Source organism: Pleurodeles waltl, chromosome 1_1, assembly GCF_031143425.1.
Source record: "Pleurodeles waltl isolate 20211129_DDA chromosome 1_1, aPleWal1.hap1.20221129, whole genome shotgun sequence".
In the NCBI taxonomy this organism is placed as follows: domain Eukaryota; kingdom Metazoa; phylum Chordata; class Amphibia; order Caudata; family Salamandridae; genus Pleurodeles; species Pleurodeles waltl.
The window spans coordinates 624,715,060-624,739,655 of record NC_090436.1 but is presented as its reverse complement, the minus strand read 5'-3'; the positions used below and the strand labels follow the sequence as shown (position 1 = coordinate 624,739,655).

The window sequence follows — 24,596 nt, the reverse complement described above, 5'->3', positions numbered from 1 at the left end:
ACCACAATCTCCGCTAGGTGGAGATCTGTTGGGACGATTCCTGACTTCTGGGTCGCGAGCAGGGTCTTGGTCATTGGGTGAATAAACTGGGCTTGGTATGTCCTAAAAAACTTCTGTTGGAAATCCGTGGGGTCTTCGTGTCTTGCCGATTGGATTTGGGAGAGTGCCTCCGATAATTCCTCTGCAATTATGTCATTCTCTAATGCCACTGCATCTTCCCTTCTCAGAGGAGCTGCTAGTAGTTCCCCCCCCCCCCATTGGAGTATAAAGTTGCATAGTACAATGCAAAGCACTGGAGTATAATCTCTTTGCCATGTCCCTCTGCCCCTCCTCATCAAATTCATGTGCTATCGGCTCAGGTCAGGTGGAACTGGTTTACAGCCAGTGTAGAGGTTTGCTCATTTTATCTCCCCACTGGTAGATGCGGCTCTGCGTGGAAAGCCACACAGTCTGTGCCTCCAGTGATAGCTTTTGCTGGAGTAGTGTTATAGGAGTCTCTTATGAGACCTCATCTGGGGGAAGTTGTATATTCCCTCTCCACCTGCAAGATGCAGATTTTGAGATCTATCACATCGTGTTGCTGTCTACTTCTCCTGCCTGATATGTGGCTGATAATACCCCCCCCCCCCCCAGTATGGCTTTTTAGGCCTCTCACAATGTCACTGGAAGGCCAACGGACCAAGTGTTTGTTTGCAGCTACTTATCAATCACTGCATGTATGTGTACCCTAGACTCAGTGTCCTGTAGCCATCATGTGTTGAGGCACCAAGTCATCCATGCCCCTCCCAGGACTCTGAGAGCCCCATGTCTTTGAGGAGCTGTGCGAGCAGAGGGCCCTGATTCTGTGTTTTGGCTCCCTTGGTAGTGCTGTTGAGAGTAGGATTTGCAACCCCTTTCATGCCCCCTCAGGCGCCAGGGTCCTACTGGGAATTGTGCCACCAATGCCCCCACTATGTATAGAAAGTAAGTAATGAGGAGAAAAGGGTTGTTTACGATGAAGATCAACAGGAGTCATCTGTCCAGAAGGCTCACTACCACCACATATCTGCCCCTTCTATCATGCCAGATATGAGTCACCTTAAACGGATCACACTCCATTTCTCTGTGTTCAGGAGGCCATTGACATTCCATGTCAGAAAGAGTACGTGGCTATTAGGCCGGGTCCTATCCAGAGCCAACATGTGTGGGTGCTTCAGAGCTATCAGATGTCCCTTAGCATGAACATGCAATGGGGCATGGACTGTCTTGTCTGAGTGTCACTGGTTTAAATCATGAGCAAACCAACCCTCCTCCCCCCCCACCCAACGCCTCTTGAACTGAAGGTTTCGGTCATTGAATAAACTGGGCACAGCTGCCAACCAGGCATGTAGACCACAACTTTGTCTCCTTGTACCAAACTCACCCTCCCTACCCCCATTTTCCAAATCAAACATGCGCCACTAACATGAAAGGCAAGAAAAGGAACTCAAGAAAAGAAAAGGAGCAAAGTGTCTTTTGGGGTGGGCTGCTTCCACTGCAAAGGTCTCTGCCAGTTGTCGGATCTGGAATGAATGTCACAGTTGGTTTGGTCAGGGTGCCTAGTCGAGATCCAAGTCAGGCATGCACTTGGCTGGATCCTGCTGGGGCCGCTGTCTGAGGATGTCCTCATTTTCTGTTCTGGGCGTGGGTCATCGGACAGGCTGCCCACAGAGCACTGGCATCTCTGGTTGCTCTGGGGCACACAATGGAATAGTTTCTGCTCTCAGTTACCTCTAGGCCCCCTTGGTTCCTACGCGTGGTGATGAGGGGCACCAAAATTTGGGTCGTTCACATGACCAGGCGGCTTTGGGTGTGTCAAAGAATAAAGCAACTTTGCTGAAAATTACCTTGAGGCGTATTGGGAAAAGTAGCATAAATTGGATCTGCATAGTCCTCAGCTTTTTATTTCACCTCTAAGAACAAGCGTCGTTGTTGCTACACTTTCCATGTGTAGTCCAGGAATATCATGGCACACGCTGAGTTACCTAGTAGGGTTGCAGTTTTTCAGGAGACCTTAAGTACTGTGTCTCTGTCGTTAAAGTTAAATCATTTGGTGATGATGGAGTGCAGGGGGGCACTCAGTGGGGGTTTTGGGGGCAGTGACCTGTGGGCCTGTTCAATCAAAAAACATGCCAAGAACTCACTTTTGGGGACCCAGGTCTATATATAGAAGTAGCTATGAAGCACATTTTGGGTGTGCCCTTCGTTCTCCAATGTTTTCTTACCCAGAATCCTCAGCAAATGTCAAATTTAGCTAAAAAATCTAATTTTTCCCACATTTCTGTGTGGCATCATCGCACAGGGACAAATTTCCTACCACCCAACGTTCCCTTCAGTCTCCCGGTAAAAATGATACCTCACTTGTGTAGGTGGGCCAAGTGCCTCTGACAGGGAAGAGCCAAAACATGTCGAAATTGAGGGGGAACCAATGCGGGTCCAAAAGGGCAGATTGAAAAAAAACATTTTAGACTGACAAGTGCAGCAGAAGTTTTATCGGTATAGATGAGACAATGTTGGGTGGTAGGAATTTTGTAAAGTCCTGCGGATTCCAGAAGGTTCCATCACAAAAATGTGGGAAAAATGTCTGATTTCCAGCAAAGTTGGAGGTTTGCAGGGCATTGTGGGTAAGAGAATGGTGTGGGGTGCATGTGAAGCACACCACCCTGGAATCAACCAGATGTTTAGTTTTCAGATGTGTCTAGGTCTTGTGGATTTTTCTACATGGCAGTGGCCCAAAGTCAAAAAAGTGCAGCCCTCACCATTCCAAGTGGGACGGTTTTGAGAGTTACCAAGCTCTCATTGCCCAAATATAAAACCAAAACCCAAAATAATCAAATATCCTCTTGCTTGCTGTGGAATAAGATGTTTTAGTGTGCAGGGGAGAGCTGAAAGACTGTTACCCCCTTCAGTTGGGGTGGGGGCAGAACCAGGCCCATACTGGTTGGTAGCCACCACCCCACAATTTTTAGTTTGTAAAAAAAATTCCTGGCATCTAATAGACTTTCTGTCCCTCCCCAGGTGTGGATCGTGGGTAATTGCCCAATCTACCAACTGGTGGGCAGAACAACTTTGGCCCCATTTATTTGGTGTGGGGGTATGGCCATGCCCCCACCCTCTTATTTTTAAACAAAATCTTCCCTGGTCTCTGATGGGCTTTCTGCCCCCCTTAGGGGCAGATGGGCCTTCCAAAAATAGGCCGATCTGCCCCCAAAGGGGGCAAATATGGGCAACAGTAATGTGCCCCCATGGGGAGCGACCCTTGCCCAAGGGGCTGCCCCCCCAAACAAAACACACACAGACACACACACACCAAGGGGGGCAGAAATGACCTAAATGCAATTTGCCCCCAGGGGAGCAACCCTTGCCTAAGGGGTCACTCCCCATACATAAAAAACATAAAGTAAATAAAAAAATATATATCTCTGGCGTCTAGAGGTTTCTGCCCCTCCTGGGGGCAGATCAGTCTAATTATATTAGGCCGATCTGCCTCCAAGGGGCCAGAAAAGGCCTAAAAATATTTTGCACCCCCTGGGGAGCGGCCCTTTCCCAAGCAGCCACTCCCCTTATGCGTAAGCATTTAAAAAAAAAAAACATCCATGGTGTCTACTGGTTTCTGTCCCCAGGGGGCGCAGCAATGGCCTAGAAATAATTTGGCCCCCCAAGGAGCGACCCTTGCCTAAGGGGTCGCTCCCCACATATAAAAAAAAATTAAACAAACATTTTTTTTCCCTGGTGTCTATGGGCTGGGGGCAGAAATGGCCTAAAAATATTTCCCCCCCCCAGGGAGCGGCCCTTGCCCAAGGGTCCGCTTCCCTTATGCGTATTAAAAAAATTAAAATTCCCTGGTGTCTAGTGGTTTCTGCCCTCCTGGGGGCAGAAATGGCCTAAAAATGATTTGGTCCCCCAGGGAGCGACCCTTGCCTAAGGGATCGCTCCCCACATAATTATCCCTGGTATCTAGGATCGGCCTAATTATATTAGGGTGATTTGCCCCCAGGGGTGAGGGGGCAGAAATGGCTTAAAAATTATTTGTCCCCCTGGGGAGCAGCCCTTGCCCAAGGGGCCGCTCCCATTATGCGTAAGTATGATAAAATATGTATGAAAAAAAAAAAAAATCCCTGGTGTCTAGTGGTTTCTGCTCCCCCCGCGGGCAGATCAGCCTAATGATATTAGGCCGATCGGTCCCCAGTGGGGGCAGAAATGGCCTAAAAATAATTTGGCCCTCCTGGAGAGCGACCCTTGCCTAAGGGGTTGCTCCCCTTATTGAAATCTACAAAACAAAAAATCCCGGGTGTCTAGTGGGCATTTCTGCTGCTCGAGTCGGAGAGACATGACATGAAAGGAAAGGCCTTTCCTTTCCTTTCATGTCTCTCCTGCCCCACCTTCCGGTCGGAAGAGAAATGCTTTTGCATTTCTCTTCTGGGGTCGATCCGAGGTGGCCTCTGATGAGGTCAGCGGGTGATTTGCGCGCTGACGTCATCAGGGAGGGGTCGGGGGTGGAAGGGGAAGCAATTTCCCTTCCATCCCTGACTGGGGGTTGTGGGAGGGATGCCCACGGGGGGAGCGCTCCCCTTGTGGGCCGGGTGCAGGCAGGACGAGACCAGCTCGCCCCAGGCACCCAGGGGGTTAAGCAATGACATAACTACCTGGCTACCATTGGCCACATATACATATGTGCAGGCTATTCAAATACCTGAAGTACACACATTATACAATGCGTTAGTAGCAATATATAGACACTTAATACAATTCATAATGCTGGCTTTTAACACCGCCTTAGCAAGGGCTGCTCCAGCTGTAACTCAATTGGTCATTACAGAGATAAATCCACAAACTTTTTTTCAACATGTCTCTCTTGCGGATGGAAGTATCTCCTGACCTTCACTAGAGACTTACTCCAAGCGACCCAGGGAGGTGCGGGAGAGGGCTGACCACTTATCCTGGACCGTGCTCATTGTGTTTCTGCCATGGTGGGCAGGCCTAATGCAGCCCCAGATATCCAAACTAGAGTACACATTTTTAAGGTTGAGAGACAATCTTGAGAACAAGTCGGAGTAAAGCTGACTTGGTCTTCAGGGGCCACACCCTGCAAATTTTTCAGGACCTCTCACAGGTGCCCTTGAGAAAATGGAGAAACTTTAAACCGGTAATAGAGAAACTCAGAGAGATATTTATCAAGTATCAATGGTCTCACCCCTTTGGTATGATATTCCAGATAAATGGCAAACAACGTTATGTTCATACCTTATCCGAAGAGAGACGCGTGCTGGGTCTAGCAGAGGATTCTCCAGATAGGGAGTCCCACCTTGCATCCCCAGAAGAGAAGGGTTGATGGCGTCCAACTTGGACAACTGTTGGAGGATGAGTAGAGACCACCAATCTAAGGCAAAGGCCCTGCATGAGGCAAAAGATTACATCATCTCTCACCTCCAAATGTGAAGCAGGAATGGCTTGTGGGGATTGCCCGGAGAAAAGACTGCTGTTACAGCAAGATGCATCAGATCTACACCTGCTGACTGAAGCACTGTACGATATTGTTATTCAATCAATATGCTTTTTCTTCCTTTTTAGCAGGTCCCATGGTCTTTCAGCCGGACTTACAAATGCCATCAATTGCGGCAAATTGGACTGTGTTGTTGCACTGCACCCTTTTTTGGTTTCCGGCTCGGCCCAGCCACGCACCCCAATTTAAGAGGGCATTTCTCCTACTAAGGCGACTCGTCACCAGACTTTGAGGAGACTCTCCTCCATCCCATCTTGCTGCGTCCAGTTGGCCTGTTTGTTCCCTATTGGGTTTACCCTGGTTTCCCAGCTGCATACACAGGAGGTTTGGGGAAGAGACGTCTTCTGAGAGGGATCTATTTACAATAACCCGACTAGTAGACATGGGACAATTTCTACCCTGCTAATAATGTGTTCGCTACCGAATTAACCTGAGTAACTCAGATATAGGGACTCTGCTAAATATGCAGCTCCTTTCACTTAATGTGAAGGGGCTTAAATTCCTCAACAAGTGCAAACAGATGTGACGTTATCTCCTTCAACATGATCCCAACGTAACTTTTTTACAAGAGACCCATCTACTTAAGGAGGATTGTTATTGCATGTCCCACCCCAGACATCCATCCCAGTATTGGGCACACACCATGAACAAAACATCAGGGGTAGGCATAATGTTCAACTTGGGCTTTGTCTCCACACTGACATGGGGTATTAGGGATCCTGCTTGTAATAATACAAAAGGGACACACTACCCTGTCTTTTGTAAACCTCTAACCAATCTCAAGATAATTTTATCCGCAAGATTCTTTTACTTAACCTGGCCCTGGGCAACATATTACTTTAAGGTGATTTTAATGTGGCCTGGGACCCAGCACTTGATAGAAGCTCCGCCCAATTCCAAGGGATGTGGGCTATGTTGCCTCAACTCTAGAGGGAAATTACTAACGCAGGCCTTGTTGATGCTTGGTGCTACTTGCATCCTGACATGCAGGATTATTCCTTTTGTTCGCATGTACATCGCACATACTCCCGCATTGATTATGTATTCATCAGACACTTCCTGCTGCGTCATTTAGAATCGGCCCAGATATCAGACACTTCCATTTCTGACCATGCTCTTTTTTTGCTCCATCTGATATAGTTAGCTCACATTGACTCATGATTTTGGTTTTCTACAGTCCCCAGGTTTTCTGCTGTAGGCCAGATATGTGGACTTCTACTATGAATGCTGTCACAGATTTTTGTTCTTTTCTTTTGATTGTAATTGATCTTAAACCATTTGAAAATGAAATAAACAGATTCTGAGCAAAAAAGAAACTACACTTATTCCCGGTACTAGCCTATGAGGCTGTCACCAAAGTAAGCGTTCCAAACACAAAAGCATTACATACATGTTAGATTCAATGGGCAACCTCTCTGACTGCCAATTATGTCAATTATGTTTTCGACCCTGAGCTGCAGACCCAAGAATTTCTTCAGTGTGAGCCTGAGTAACCGATGTCCTCTAACATCATGCCTCTTGATCAATACAAAATGGTAATTTACACCGATGATTCAGCACAACCAGCTGTAGGTGCTAAACACCAATACTCCGCAGCTGTTAGCAGGGTAATGAGGGATGGTACAGTCCACCCTCAACATACCTGCATGCAGAACCTAGGGGACGGCACAGCACAACTCACAGACCTTAAAGCTCTAATTTTGGCACTTGAACATATGGATCCTGAACAGTCTACATCGATTGTGTGTGATTAGTACTACTGTGTCCAGTCCTACGATGATTACCTACAGCATTTGCACCTGAATGGGTTCAGAGACTCAAAAGGAAATACCATCAAACACAACAACTTGTGGGGGAGTGTAGCAGATCCTAAGGACAGACTACAGAAAGCTCATGTAGTTGATATGTTGGGCTATCAACTTGTAGGAGTATACATTGTAGGAAACACCTTGGCTGATGAAGCTGGCAAAGCTGCAGTAGCTATGGTTTTTGTTGCTGCAATTACTTGTTCTCATATAAGATTGGATAATGAGACACTGGCTGCTGTGAAAGCTTTGGCTGATGGCAAGCTTTTACTAAAATATGCAAAATATACCTGCTACCTCAGTGTCCAAAATATTGCATTTGCAACTAGCCCAGGGGTGAGTGATCATGATCAGAGATTAGATATCATTAAAGCAGCACATGAGGGTGTTGCTTCTGCCTATGCTGCCTATGCAGCTACCATCTCCCTGTTACAAAAATGCTATTGGTGGCCAGGTTTATACAAGCAAACCAAACAGTATGTCCTTTGTTGTGACATCTGTCAGCAAATTAAGGGATCCACCATCAAACACCCACCGCAGACACCCCTCTTAGTGTCCAACAAACCACTACATTGTGGGTACCTGAACCATTGCGGTCCCTTACAATTTGGTGGTGCATACAGATAAAGTTTAGCTGCTTTTGACTCATGTTCTAAATTCCTCTGGGTATGGCCACAATGATCAGCTGACGTTCAAACTGTTATTAAAGATTTGCAAGTCTTCATTGGGACATTTGCAGTCGCAGCATTCCACTCGGACTAGGGCCCTGCCTTTGCCACCAGGGTATTCAGGGACACCCTGGCAAAAATGGTGTTCAACTCCATTACTCCTCACCATACCATCCTAAGGGCAATGCGATCATGGGGAGAAAGAACTGAGACTTAAAGCAATCCTTAACAGTGAGGGTACTAGGTTCTGGTCGTAGTTGGCTTCATCACCTATATATGACCCAGAGAGCACAAAATAATCTAACCAGAAGGTCCTTGCGAAGATGAACCCATCATGAGGTCCTATTTGGGGTACCTATGTAAGTCACAGATGTCAATGGCCCTGGCACGGTGGTGGCAGAAATACCCTTTGGCATAAATTAGTGTTTTGCTGTTTTACAGGAGATACAGAAATTCCATGATGAAAATTTATCTGCCCATGCCGCCACCTTGGGAATGAGGGATTTGCCAACAACATATACCGGCTGGATTCCTGAAGTTGGGGATCTAGTATGAGAAAAGATTGCTGTGAAAAAGGAGTTTGGCCCATCATATAGTGCACCGGTTCCAGTACTAGCAATACACGGTACCAGAACTGTCATCATACCACTGCTGCCTGGTTCTAAAGAAAACCTCTTTGTTTCAATTCACAATGTCAAATTGCACCATGTGATCGATTCTGCGCAGTAGACCATGAGGATTCCTGGGTAGTTCCCTAGCCTCCCTCATTACCCAATGGGATATACCTCTTTAAGCACTCAACAATGCTTCTGCAAGCAGCAACGCTACAATTGTTCCCTTGAGCTTGTGGAGGGGGTAAAATAAACGTTTGCTTCTCCCTGTGATCACTTCATTGGTAGTTGGTAGGAGAAAGCAGGCCACCACAGGCTGCCCTTTGCTTTTAGTATTCTAAAGTCACGCTTTAATATTTTAAAACTGTGTTGATTTGTATTACTGCATTGCACTAGTTTTTTTATATTGGCGCTTTGATCTCTTTTATTCAGCCCTGCCGGCCCGTGTCTAGAGACCGGCTTCGCTGAATTGTTCACTATTGCCTGTACCTTCCGGAAGTAGGCCCGTTTTGCGGCCACCATCTTGGGAAGTCAGTGGCCTAGTAACTGACCTCCCCTGTTCTTAAAAAAGGTGCGAGTATGCAGACGCGTGGTAGTTGGTAGGAGAAGGCAGGCCACCACAGGCTGCCCTTTGCTTTTAGTATTCTAAAGTCACGCTTTTAATATTTTTAAACTGTGTTGATTTGTATTACCGCATTGTACTAGTTTTTTTATATTGGCGCTTTGATCTCTTTTATTCAGCCCTGCCGGCCCGTGTCTAGAGACCAGCTTTGCTGAATTGTTCACTATTGCCTGTTACTTCCGGAAGTCGGCCCGTTTTGCGGCCGCCATCTTGGGAAGTCAGCGGCCTAGGAGCTGACCTCCCCAATCCTTAAAAAAGGCGGGAGTATGCGGATGCGCAGCGGACCCGTGCCGCGGGTGCGCCACGGGCACACCGCGGGCACGCCGTAGGTGTGCTCAAGGCAAGCCCGTCTGCGCCCGTACGCGTACTGTGCCCGATCCAATTGAGATAATATTATCAAAGAGGTTAACTCTCAAAACACATGTAGACTAGTAAGACTTGACATAGAAATAGACAGGGGTAGCCACATGATTATAAATATAACAGGTGCTCAGGAAAACAACAGTGGGACCCGGCAGAACAATCGGTCAAAAAATCATAGTCAACAATTATCCAAATATACCCTTCTGATGGCCAACTGTAGGTCTCTGACAGCACATAAGCTAGATATTAACTTTCTCCTTTCGACTGGACGTGACATAGCATTGGCACTGCCCCACCCCTATTCAATTACAAGACTGGATAGATCATCTGGTAGAGGCGGAGGAATTGCTATCATCTGCAATGACTCAGTGAGAGTTTCCTCCCATTCGTTCCCTTTACCGGAGTGTGAGAGCCTCCTGTTCTCCCTCTATCTCAGTCCCCAATTCACCCTATCTGGGTTACTACTGTATCGCCCTCCCGGTTCGGCGCAAGAGTTCCTTGATGCTCTCCCTGATAAAGTAGCAGAACTAATCTGTACCAAACCTAACTTCACGATACTAGGAGACTTCAGTATCCAAGCTGAAGCATCTAACACTGCAGCGAGGACCCTCCTAGATGATATGAAAGCACTAGACCTAAGCCAATTGATCCAAGAGCCTACAAACGAGAAAGGGCATACAATTGACTTGGTTTTCAGCAACCTATTGAAACTAAAAGCCCTCCCCCGTCTCCCCTGGCCTGGTCGGACCATATGTTAATCTCCCTGATTTTGACCCTTAAAACAAGAGCAAACATCTCCCACACTAAATCTTGCCCGCACAGGCGCGGGCATCTCTTGAATACCAGCCAATGGACTCAATCTCTCAAACAATCCAAACCTACTCTACAGGGAAACATCGACAATTCAGCGACAGCTTTTGATAACTGGTTAATGAATAGTCTAGATGCGACTCTCCCACTTTCCGTAGGGCCCTCAGGCACTCGGAAAAAGAGAGCCCTGTGGTTTTCTCCCCAGTTGCGTGAGCAAAAAAGAATTTGCAAACGCATTGAGAGGAAATGGAGGAAAACATATGATAACACTATTAAGAAAGAATACAGGGAGGCCATTAGACAATTTAATCTACAAATTAAAATAACTCAAAGCAATTATTATGAGACGAAAATAAAACTAACCGGAAACTCCCCCAGATAAATATTTTGTATTCTCAATGAATTAGCGTGCCCCCACGCCCCATTACCTAACACAGAGGCATCGGTAGAACATAATAATAAGCTTGCGACATTCTTCCAAAAGAAAATCGCAGACATTTATTCAGCCTTTCCGAATCAGCCCCATACTCTACAGGAAAGGTGTAGTTTAAAAATCCCAAACCCCCCCAGTTTATCTAGATTTCCGGCTTTGTCCTCAGAAACCACGCTGAATTTTCTCAGGACTTTAAAATCTGGATCTCCTTTAGACCCTGCTCCTCCCCCATTCTACTTCAAGGGGAAGATACAGTAGTTCCCATTCTGACAGATTTACTGAACCTGTCCCTGACTCACAAGGCAATAGTAAAACCTTTGATCAAAAAATCCAAGCTGGATCCACTGGTACTGAACAACTATAGGCCCATCTCCATGCTTCCCACGGCGGCTAACATCCTGGAGAAACATGTTAATGTCCATCTCTCTACGTTTCTCGAGGAAAACCACATTCTTCATCCCTCCCAGATGGGCTTTAGGCCAGCCCACAGCACTGAATCTGCACTGATAGGAGTGACCGAAGTAGTCAAGAAACGCTTGGATCAAGGCATGCCATCTGCAGTCATCCTATTAGACTTCAGTGCAGCATTTGATACTGTAGATCACAAGATGCTACTACACAGACTAAGCTAAGTTGGAATCTCAGATAAGGCCCATAAATGGCTTACACAATTCTTTTAAGGGAGAACTTTTCAAGTCCTTGATCGCTCTTTTCTACCGGACAGTTTGGAAAGTCCATGGGGAGTACCGCAAAGTTCCTCTCTCAGCCCCACACTTTTTAATGTTTATATGATCCCGCTGACCAGAATAGTGGAATCCTTTGGGCCGCCATTAGTATCATATGCTGATGATACGCAGCTCGTGGTATCCTTCTCCCCCTCCCATAACTCTCTCACAGTGCAGCTGGGTCCCTGCTTACAGGCAGTGTCCAACTGGATGGAGGAAAGCAAGCTAAAGCTGAATGGGGACAAAACAGAGGTAATGATAATGGGACACCCCTCCCCCTCGCTTCAAGCAGCCCCGATACTTGATTGTTTAGGAGACCTCCCAGCCCCGAAAAACCAGATCAAGAGCCTGGGGGTATTATCTAGACCCGTGCCTGACAATGGAGGTGCAGGCAAAGAAAATATCTTCCACCTGTGTCGGTATTTTTAGACTTCTTAGGAAAGTCTTTAAAATTCTCCCTATCCTTGCAAAAAGGCTCATAGTCCAGGCGCTCATTAGTTCCTGCATAGACTATGGCAATGCCCTGTTTCTGGGTTCCCCAAAATATGTGATAAAAAGACTCCAGGTGCTACAAAACACGGCGTCCCGTCTTTTATTTAACTTGCCTAAACATCATTCGGCCAAATCTGCCCTTGCGGCCTTGCATTAGCTGCCGATAGAGCAACGAATTAAGTTCAAGACGTTCTGCTACTTTCATAGAACAATTCATGCAAAGGGCCCTCCCTTCCTGTACTCTTTAGTGAGCTTCTATGAGCTGAGTAGACACCTCAGGTCATCATCTGAAGCCCTAGCAGTTATTCCCAGAACAAAGAAGACCAAGTGGGGTGGCAAGTCCATGGCTTTCCTGGGTGCCAAACTTTGGAATTCACTCCCCATTTTTCTGCGGCAGACCAGAGATGAATTAAGTTTTTGTCGTCTCTTGAATACCTGGTTGTTTTAACTCCTGTGTGTAAAGGCCTTCAACACCTATCTTAGAGAGATCACTACCGCAATCGCTGGGAAGCTTTAGGGCAGCCATGCGCTATACAAATTAATATAACATAACATTGGCACAAAATATCCAAAATGTAGATCTCTACTATTCCAATTCAGCACAAATGAATGACATTGTTTATTATGAACCACCACCACCATTTAGTCCATCTACCAGTTCTGTGACGGCTTCTGTTTTTGCACAAAATGCTTCTGGTTATTTTACTGACATGGATGACTTTTCTTAAAATTCTTCTGCATCTGGGACTGCACCTGTCTCAAAAACATGTAAGCTTTACAACTGGCTTGAAAACAGTTACTTGGTTTGTCAATGGTACTATCTATGGATACTGCTGACATTGGTTCCCTTCCTGCTTTGGATTGGGTTTGTCATCATTTTCTTTTTACTGATAAATGGTCACTATCTTCCTGATGCTCTGCTGTTGAACTGTTGGATGAGTTTTAACACCTTACCTTTCTTCCCAGAAGGTCCGAAGAGACTTGTCCCTTGTGAACATTTCAGCTGTTCTGATTTCCGATGGGATTGTTTGATATACAGTACCATATGATACATTTGGACCTACTGAGATAATTCAAAATCCATGTGTCTTCAAAGTTTCTACGAATTATATTATGACACCTGGGGTTGTTCTGATGGCTGGGATGATAAAACATGCTTTCTGAGCTTGAATATTATACTGTATTTGAAAGTGAAGAGGTATATATGAACACAGCAAATTATGGGGAAATGTTCTGTTACCATCATTATGGACATAACTTTCTGCACCAAGCTAATACCCTAATATCAGTTTTTAATTATACACAATGGGAGCATTGTCCGACCCCACCAGTGAGAGTTCCAAAACATATGTAGAAAAGTCTGCATATTTTTCTGGGCCTGATGGCAAAAATGCTAAATCATATTACTTTAAATTAACTCCTTCTAAAGTGAGAAAGATATTGCTAACTGACACAAAATTAATATTTTCGAATTATTTTGTTTCCCAACTGGCTGTTGAGGGCTATGAGTTTTAGAAAAACACTGTTGATTTGAAGAGTGTGTGGGCAACACGAGATTGGCAAATACAGGGTAGGGAAGCTTTATTTATAGCATGCCTTATTTCCTTGCAAATTATATTTTTAAATGACACAGTTTACCAAATGACTTGCCGGGGAATAGCAAAAATAAAAGAACTGAATTTGACCAGTATCCCAACACCAGCTAAATTTAACAACTGGCAGACACTTTTACATATCACTGAAGAGCAGCTTACTAGTGGGGTTCAGAGTGGTACCATTCATTTCTCACCTTCACATCCTGGTGGGTGGTTATTGGGGCCAGTGGAAACAAATGGTTGTCAGGCACATTTTGTAAATTCCACATGGGATTTCGGAGCCTGCCGTCCAGACCCTCATTACTTCACAGCTCAGCACTCTGGTATCCTTACAATATATTTTGTGGGTAAACTTTGCCAACAGTGGTTACGTTCTTCACATTAGTAGCTGCCAAAGAGCCGAAGTGGAATCCTTCTTGGCTTCCATCACCATTGTTGACATCGGAGATTTCCTGCAGGACCATAATTATTGTTGAGATTCGATCATTGGCATTTTTGTTTCAAATACTAAATTGCCATTTAAATTGGTTTGCCTGTTGGCTGGCCTTGCTTGTCAACTTCGACATTTTTATCTCTTTTATATTTTTATATGCTTTTAGTGTTTATAGTTTTAGAATTTGCACCCTTGCCCCGAGAATGGGGAGGGTGTTGTGGGTTCATTTTACACCTTGCTTGGGCACACATATCTTTGTTTAGCTTAGGGCTGCGGCCTGTGCCGTTTTACCTACTTATGTGCTCTGATTTCATTTATGTATTTTAGTCAGCCTGCTTTTCATCGGGGATGTTTTATTTTCTTAATCAGCTGTTATTTTGCGAAAGTGTTGTTATTATTTCTGTGCATGACATTTAACCATGTACCTTTGCTCAAGGCTGACAAGAACAGTACACGATAATCCACCTAGTATTGTCGCCACAAGAGTACATAAGCAGTCTGACACTTATGCCCATGTCAGGCCTAGTTCACAGAACAGAAACATGTTCCTTATAAAAACATCGTACAGGCCAAAGAAAGGGAGGGAGGTCATTCTGGCCAGGATACCCATCCACGCTTTATGCCATTTCATTGCTGACCTCAGCCCTGATTCTGCAACCAGCCGAGGAGACGCGGACAGACCCTTGTTCTAAGGTACTTGGGGTGAGTGCTCCTCTCATGGACTCAGTAAGGACAGATTGGGCTATCACTGCTATTCTCTCACTTAGGAGTTAGGAATTAGGTAGGATCTTAGCTACCTGTTATTCTGATATGCTTGTGTTGTTTGTTTTATTCTCACTAGATATGACAATCCTAATCTTACTATGTCTCATTGCCCTAATAATTGCAGCTCATATATTTCATTGTAGGTTGCAGTCTTTTCAATAAATGTATTGAAAACCATCCTGCATTTTTTCTTCGTTCTATGTGTGCCACAAATTGCTTTCTATGTTTGGGTGAGGTGCTGCTAACTAGCCAAAAGGGTTGGGCCGACAGCAGACAAGACAGTGTGGGATTGACTCAGTCACCCACAAGCGGTGGTGCTGCTGCCCCAAATTCATCAGTCTCATTCCAATAACAGGAGTCCTATGACAGAGGTTGCTACCCATATTGTGCAACATTTTCAGAGTGCCCTTTGTTTCCATTATCCGCACCTCTCTCTATGCTGTGTTGCGCAAATCCTGGTGCAGCAAGGCGACATCAGTTTGGAGTTCTCTAATTTTCCCTTCAAGTGAGGAGTGGGAGTCATAAATGGCCTGCAAAATAGTGTCTGACTTTGATGGCATTTGATGGATTTGATGACAGTCCCTCACAGCTACTGCGACCTTGCAGATGCCACTTCCAGAAGCACTGTCTAAAACAGAGCTTGAATAGCACTGCTTCCTGTTTGAAGAGGCCCCACCTCGAATACCCCTCACAGTTGCTGTTACATGCGCAGAGCACTTCCCCATCACCCTCTGAAATTCTCTGTATAATATCACAGCAAGTCTGTAGGAATGAGGCAAAAACACTCCCAAGATGGCAGCCATGTTGTGTCCTCTCTACTGCAGCAACAGGCCTGGTATGGTTGCTGTGGCACTTGGCATACATCCTCTACACTCCAAACCAAAACACATAGGTAAAAGACATTGGCCCTCATTATGACATTGGCGGTAAATTCCGAATACCACCGCAGTGACTGCCGCCAACATGCTGCTGCGGAGGCGATCATCCGTCTGCCAGATTATGACACACACACTCAAAACCAACACAAAACAGCCACAACCACAACTCTGCCAGACCCACTGAACGCGATAAACTGTCAGAACTACCACCCATACCGTTACGCTACCAAAACAACGCCCTCCAAATAATGACCCACAAATCACCACAGCGGATATTCAATGGCGGTAAACCATTGGCAGTGTACACTGCCAAGGCGGATAGGGCCTCCCAAAAACAAAACAGGACATCATTGGGCAGAACCATAAACCCACACCTGACACAAATACACACACTCCACACACCCACAAACCTTTTCAAACAAGAGAAGACCGCTACACTTTGCCACGCCAATCCCAGAGAGAACTGCACACACATACCACAACTACTCATTCATCCATCATGCACCACACATCACACACCCCACCACTTCACACATCACCCTCTGCACAACACACACACCATACAACACCCATGTCCCCACAAAGGAACCCCTGGTTTACTGATGAGGAGTTGCGGGTCATGGTGGAGGAAATAGTCAGAGTAGAGCCACAGCTGTTTGGAGCACAGGTACAGCATATCTCCATTACTGGGAAGATGGAGCTATGGCGGAGGATTGTGGACAGGGTGAATGCCGTGGGACAATATCCATGCACAAGGGATGACATAAGGAAGAGGTGGAACGACCTATGGGAGAAGGTACCAGCTCGCCATCAGGAGGACTGGCGGTGGACCCCTACCTCCTCCCCCACAGCTGACAGCATGAAAGGGGCAAGTCTTAGCAATACTGCATCTCGAGGGCCTCACTGGAGTACCCGGAGGAAAGGACACTGGTGGGTAACCATTAACAACCTATCACCTCCCCATACCTGCATGCCATTTTGACCCCTCACTCTGACTCTCTCCACCCCACCCCATCTCACACAGTGCACCACCCCAATTACCAAACCTAAATACCAAGCCCTGCATGCCATACCCACTGCATGCACATCCCTTCCAGCTCTGCATGCACACCTACCACCAATGCATGCACCGCATGGAGAACTAACAAACCCACAATCCATCAACACGCACCACTATAGGTGGGAGGACAACAACTCTGTCACCGGGAAAGCTAGGAATGCGGAATATGTCACAGACATGTACCATAACACATCATTTACATCCCCACAGGTGCCTCAGCCAGTGTCAACGGCGAGGAGGTGCCACGGTCACCCAGTCCCTCACCAGAAGATGCCCCCAGTGATGACAGCAACTCAGGAGCTCTGGATCTGGATGAACTCCCTGGCCCATCAGGGACCACTGGTCAGTCAGCTACCCCACTACACAACCAGTCCACCACAGAGCCCCCCCCTCAGAATCTAACACCACAGCAGCCAGCCAACGCCCACAGACCACTGTCCTCAGGACACATCAATCAGTAGTGTGCCCACCTGTACAGGGACCTGAATTCACACCACACAGGCAAGACAATGAGGGCCCTGGTGTCAGTGGGAGTGGGGACACAGGCACAGGGGGCCAGGGACAGTTGGAGAACAGCTGTGCGCCAGGGGGAGGACAAGCCAAGGGAACCCACTGCCCAGGAGGCACTCACAAATGTCCTGGGGGCATACCAACAATATCAGGACAGGATGGGTCAGGTGCTCAAAATCATGCAGGAGAACCAGTGGCTGCAGGGGGAACACCACCAGGAGGTCATGCAACAATTACAGGCCTTGAATACCACCATGGCCTCCATTGCAGGGGTGCTGGGTGACATAGCCAACATCATGCAGGAGTACACAGCACACCAGTGGTCCCCTACCACTAGCCACTGCCACAGGACCCACAGGCCACCAGCACCCTTGCCCCTACAGAAGGAGAACCACCCCGCAAACATTCCCTACGAGCCAGACAGACACCAGAAACAGTTGTCAAGACCAAGACCACTGCCAGGAATGAGCCCCTCCAGAATGTCACCCTTGTGTTGCACTGTGTCACCATGTACATTTTGAACTGCCATTGCTCCCCTTCCAATGGCCCCTTGTAGACTGGACCTGTGCAACAAACAGACTGGCCCATTACACTGGACATTTCCATCACCCCACTCTATTGCACTTTGCATTGTATACCTGATTTATTAATAAACACCGTTGGCCACAACTTGAGTGATAGTGCTTTATCTGAAGGAAATGTACAATGTAATTAACTGTATTGAACTGCATGATCCTGTGCAAATGTCCTATATTATGTTGATCCATCTTACATATGTGTCTTAGCAGTCTGTACACATCACAGCATTACACTGTTGTGTAGCCACACCAACATCTGCAGTAAGGGAAGGCAAAGGTGACAATCAGTTGGGATAAAAATGTAGTGACTGGCATTATGCTACAGCCACACAGCACAACACTTTAATGGAGAAATGTTTAGTTCAACATTCTTACCTGAGTGTCATTGGAAGGACTGCTGTATTATATGTGTCCTGTTGTCCACATCCTCCTCCTCTTCCTCCTCCTCACTGTCCTCAGTGCCCACTGCTGCCACAGGTGCATAGGCACCCCCCTCCTCCTGCAGATAGGGCACATGGTGTCTGAGGACCAAATGGTGCAACATGCAGCACACAAAAACAATCTTGCAGACCTTCTCAGGGGAGTAGCATGGGGATCCAACTGTCAGATGTAGTCACCTGAACCTGGCCTTCAGGAGACTGCAGGTCCTTTCAACAATCCTCCTGGTACACCCATGAGCATCATTGTACCTATTCTCATCCCCTGTTCTCGGATTCCTAACAGGGGTCAAGAGCCAGGACAGGTTTGGGTAGCCAGAATCACCTGGAAGAAGTGAAGGACACACATTAGCCTTGCACAATGGCATGGGGTATGACTCCTGAAGGCATACACTGACATACATTGGGTGGGGACTAAGGCTCACCTATAAGCCACACTCTGTGCCTCTGTAGTTGTGCCATCAGATGTGGGATGCTGCTATTCCTCAGGACAAAGGCATCATGCACCGACCCAGGATACTTGACAGTGACGTGGGAGATGTGCTGGTCAGCAAGGCACACCATCTGAACATTGAGTGAGTGGAAACTCTTCCTATTCCCGTACACCTGTTCATTGGCCCTGGGGGGAGACCAAGGCAATATGGGTGCCGTCAATGGCCCCAATCACATGTGGTATGTGTCCTCTTGCATAGAATCCAGCCTTCAGAGTGAGCATATCATCCACATGGGAGAATGCGGTGTAGCTGCACATGTGTTTGAGCAAGGCATCCAAAACCCTTGCAAGCACATTAGAGAACATTGGTTGTGACATTCCTGCAGCCAAGCCCACTGTCACCTGGAAAGAGCCTGTTGCCAGGAAATGAAGCACTGATAGTACCTTCACAAGAGGGGGTATTACTGTGGTGCTAGGGATAGCAGGTATCAGATCAGGCTCCAATTGTGCACACAGCTCTGTGACTGTGGCCCTGTCCAGACAATAGGTGAGTATGATGTGCCTGTCCTCCAGTGTAGCCAAGTCCACAAGGGGTCTGTACATGGGTGCTTGCCTCCTCCTCCTATTCCTCCACGGTGGTTGGTACCAAAGTGACACAAAAGTAAGAAGGGAGTGACAACAGGAACTATGGACACACAACATCATAGTACACAGAGTATGTTTTTATGTTGGACACTGGAATAGTTGAGGTGTGTACAGGCGACTCCAATGACACACTTTTAAATCAATACATGTGCACAAGCAGTAGAAAATGGCAACTGCCTGTCCTGTATGGAGGGACAGGTGAAAGTTACCTCACTCCGCCAGGTATTAGGTGTCATGGCAGGAGGCGGTCTGCACCACCGTGCAATTCCTCATTGGCTAACATGGGGGTCTATGGAGTTCAAGCACCAATGATCATTAACGCCGGCAGTGATGGTGTTCACCGCCGCGGACGTGACTGCCATTTCCTTCCTACTACTTCACTTGATTCCTGACTTTCCACTATACTACATCTCCACTGTGTGTGCTGCTGTGACCTGTGTCTGGTACCGCCATGGCCCGTGCTACAGGGGAAAGGGCCCCAGCCTTCATGTCGAAGGAGTTGAAGAGGCTCGTGGATGGGGTCCTACCCCTGTATGGGCCTCCAGACCAACAGGTGAGTACATCATGGGAACGTTGCATGTGACGTGGCTGCATGTAGATATGTGTGTGTGTGCTGGCAGTGTGTCATTTGCAGGGGTATGGCTGGTGGCAGTATTAATGCAGAGGTACGGGTCATGTGGGTGCTTGATGAGGGGCAAATGCAGTACGTAGGCCATATGTGTGACAAGCTGGATTGCCTGATTTATGGTGTCCCTCTAACTGTGTTTCCTCTGAAGGTCAGCGCCCATCAGAAAAAGGGGTTGTGGTGTGCCATCGCCAAGGACGTGCGGACCCTGGGGGTCCATAGCTGGCAGAGCACCCACTGCAGGAAACGGTGGGAGGACCTGACACGCTGGGCCCGGAAAACTGTTGAGGCCCAGCTGTGGACAGCCTCCCAACAAGGGAGGGGTGCCCGTCGGAACCTGACCCCCCAAATGGCCTGCATACTGGTGGCGGCCTACCCAGAGCTGGATGGGCGCTTGAGGGCATCACAGTAGTGTGTGTGAGACAACCATCATTTGTTGCCTGTCATGGGATTTGGGTGCAGGGTTCAAGTCAGTGGATGTCCCAATATGCCAGTTTAGACATTGCTGTGTGTTCCAGCTTAGGTATTTTGGGTGTCATGCATATTTTTGATAGCTAGGTAGCTGGCTTTCCATGGCAGACAGGGCTTAGTTGATCCAAGTAGGTGTGCAGATGGCAGTGTTTGGGTCCTACCTGCTGTAGTACCTAGCCAATGGTATGCTGTGGGGGCCATACTGCCCATTCTTAGTCCCAGTGTGTGATAGTGATGTGTATGCCATCTGTGCTGTTGGTGCTGTGATTGACCCTATGCTCCCTTTCTTCTCCCCCATCTCCTTTTGTCATCCTGTCCATGTCTGCATTAGCATCATCTGGTGAAGGAGCAGGGGCACCGGTGAGTGAGGGAGCTGCAGCCCACGAGACCCAGGAGGCAGTGTACACCGACGCCGAGGGGACCTGTGGGACAGAGGGCGAGGGGAGCACCACGGGCGGGACAGGAGCTGAAACAACTGACTCTGATTCCTCCTCCGATGGGAGCTCCCTAGTAGTGGCGGACCCCTCTGGGACCACCCCAGCTACAGGATCGTCTGCCACCCCCGTACCAGCACCGCCCTCCCAGTAGCCCCCAACCTAGTTGCCCTTGCCCGCTCACCCAGTAGGGTGGGCGTCTCCTTCACCCCAGGCACCTCAGGCCCTACCCCAGTCAGCCCTGCTGCCCTAAGTCAGGAGGCTATTGACCTCCTGAGATCCATCTCTGTAGGGCAGTCAACCATAGTGAATTCCATTCAGGGACTGGCATCCTAGATGCAGCAATGCAATGCCTTCCTGGAGGGCATTCATGGTGGGTTGGCGGCCCTACAGAGATTGTTTCAGTCTCTGGCCTCCTCTATGACAGCAGCCAGTATCCCTGTTTCTTCCGTCCACCCTCCGACTACCACTTCCCAGCCTCAGTCTCCTCTCCCCAAACCCATCCCACGCACATTCTGACAAGCATGCACCCAAAACAACAGACAAGACTCGCACAGACAAACACAGGCAGCACACTTCAGCCCACAAGCACACACACAGCCAACACACAGATGCACACACAACATCAGCCACTGCCTCCACTGTCTTCCTCTCCTCCTCCTCCCTCACAGTCACATCAACACTCACACCTGCATGCACAGCATCAACAGTCCCAGAACCTACCACCTGCACAGCCTTGCCCACAGTCACCACAACAGCAGACCCACAGACATGCACCCCACACATCACATGCAGTCACCACCACCACCATCACCACCTCATGCAGAACACCCACCTCACTTGCAGACACCACCACAACATCACTCTACATGTCCTGTTTGACCATCCCTACCCTGTCTGCCCCCCTCCAAAGACACACAAACGCTCGTACTCAGACCCCCAACAGCCATCCACCTCACACATGCACACTGTCCATGCACTAGCACCCAAGTCCAGCACTTCTCCTCCTCCTACAACCACTCCCTCTACCTCCACTCCCAAACCTCCTCCCACAGCCCGCCCCACGTGTCCTAAGAAGCTTTGCGTTTCCCATCTTGACCTCTTCCCTATCCCTCCCCCGTCCTGCCCATAAGAGAAAAGTCCCACCTCCCCAGCCCCCAGTACCTCCAGCACCATATCAAGTACTGTTCCACCCCCTAAGACTCCAGCTGCCACTAAGGGGCGCATGAGTGGCCCTCTGGCCCCCCTACACCAAGCCCACTCCTCCACCCCCAAAACGGAAGGGTAAAGACCCGGCCCCTCCAATACCCAAGGACCCCCCTCCCAAAAAGAAGCCCCTCACCCCCCTGAGGTGTCTGCCTATTCCCAACACGATGCCCCTGTACAGTGGAGTCCTGATGTCAGGAGTCAAGTTGGGACTTGGACTTTGCCTTGTGGGCATTTTCAGACTTTGGACTGGCCAATGGCCCTGCCTGTAAATATGTATTTCTGTATTATTTTGATGTGGACTCTTCATCCAACTGGAAGGAACGAGGTATGGGTCCTAGCTTTCTTTGCTCCTGGGTTCTGTTACAGTCGATTTACTCTGCAGATAGTTGTGGGTGTGTGGTGTGTGTATATGGTGTGTGTTGTATGTGTGTGTGTCACTCTCCCCTCCCTCCATCACTCCCTTGTGTGCTAGGCAGCTGTACTCACCGTCATCATCTTCGTCGGCGTTGGTGCTCCTAGACAGCCATGATGTGGTACAGCATCCGGAAAACTTCCAGTTCTGGTTCCATGACAACCGCGGACTCCTCTATGTCCCTAGGGGTGTGTGTCTCCTTTTCTATGATGTGTTTCCGCCATGCTTTTGGTGGCATTGCTACCACCCCAGAAATCCTGGCAGTCTGCTATGTCATAATATGGTGGGTGGATCCTTGTCTTCCGCCTGCCTGGATATTGCTACCGTCGTGGTCAGTGGTCATACCGCAATGGCGTTTGGGGTGGTACATTGGCTGTCTATGGGAGGGATCAGTGCCATTGTAATAATTTGGCAGTCATTAACGCCGGCCTGGGGGCAGTACTACCGCCATCGCTGGTGTGGCAGTTGCCTGACCGCCAATGTCATAAGAACCACCATTGCCATTTACAGTGCCAATAGCTCTAACTCTCACAAATGCGAGACGTATTGCATTGCAAATGCTTGTTGCTGCAGTGTTTCTCCAAGGCAGAACTGCCTGGTGTCATTTGTAATCACTACTATTAATTATTTGACTAAAAGTTAAAGACCTGATATACACTCTATTTCAAACAATATTTTTTATCATAAGGGCTCAAATCAGTGATGCCAACAATAAAAACAGATAAATAAATAAATGGAGTTGTTATTAATTTGGCATGCAGCTGGCCCAGAAGGTGTTGCTTGGCCACCTTGTTTTCCCCTGCACCTAGCAGGTGTCTCACGGATTCCACCTGTGACTGTAGCTGGACAGCTGAGGACCGTGCACTTCAAGAGAAGGGACCTCCCTGACAGCTGTGTTGCTTCAGGGGAGGATGGGGGGGTTACACCTCCTAATAAATGTATTTTGTGATAAATACTTGGGTGCAGGTGCTCTCAGTCAGATATGGTGAGGTGTCTGTCGGATTTCACCAAGATTATTTACACACAGACAAAACGCACACACACTCTCTCCCTCTCTCTGTTGGAAAGATTTTAAAAATGTTGGTTATTTCACTAAATATTGCACATTCTATCACTTAGTCCACCTACCAATACACATTCCCCTCCCTTTCCACTGCCCCTTATGCACCTCTTGTGCGCCCTGCTTGCTGTATAATGTATTTTAACATCTAAGCCAACGTGAGTGTCGGGAAATTTGAAGCTAACAACCCCCCAGTCATACTGAACAAGCTATGCCCCTGCTCCCTGACCCCTACCGATGTAAAGACGGAAGCCTGCAACTGCTGCTGTGTTTCAATTTCGTGATGCAACGACTATATTTGGTGATCTGATTGCCCCCACAAACCAGTACTGGCCACAAGGGGAATGTTCTTTCTTCATTGCATGCACTTCAGTGAGCGTTTTCTGTAGTGAAAAAGATGGAAGCCTATAGATGCTTTCCCCCAGCCTCTTGATAACGTCATGATTCAACATCCATCTTAGGTGAGATGATTCCCCTCAGAATCTAGTGGTTCTCCCTTGAACTTCAAGTGGAGATCAACAATGTAAGATAATTGCATGCCAACTTTAAGACACGACTGTCATTTTAGATGAGGGACTTCCCCTCAAATTCCAGTGAGGTATGCTATATGGATAAAAAGTGTGCATGGCAAAATTAAACAACAGGTTTTGATGACAGAGGCCAAACCTGACATACCTGTGAGGAGCACTGATCGGAGATGCTGTAGCTCACTTTGCTTTCTGGCTACTGAGAAACTGGATCACTCGTGGTTGCCGCTGATTGCCATAGACACAAACTACTTTGCCAATCACCACTATACCTACGAAATATTCCTGTAGACCGAAACAAAATGTGAAGGAAACTTCAAAAAACAATAGTTGAAGGGGGTTACCAAAAGCAACCAATGGCTGAAGGGGGCTCAACCAAAGCCTCTCTTTGTAATGTTTTGTTGTGGTAATGGTATGAGCTCTGGTAAACACAAAAACTGTGTATTGCTATACCTAAATAAAAAACAAACATTG

General features: G+C 47.6%; 1 long non-coding RNA gene across 1 annotated transcript in view; it reads right to left on the bottom strand.

Annotated features, from left to right (window-relative positions):
* Positions 1-24,351, bottom strand: part of LOC138283531 (uncharacterized) — an 84,069-nt gene extending 59,718 nt beyond the window's left edge. Inside the window, exon 1 of the long non-coding RNA XR_011201279.1 lies at positions 24,271-24,351. This is a non-coding gene — a long non-coding RNA (uncharacterized lncRNA). The remainder of the gene's footprint in view (positions 1-24,270) is intronic.
* Between the last annotated feature and the right edge of the window lie 245 nt (positions 24,352-24,596).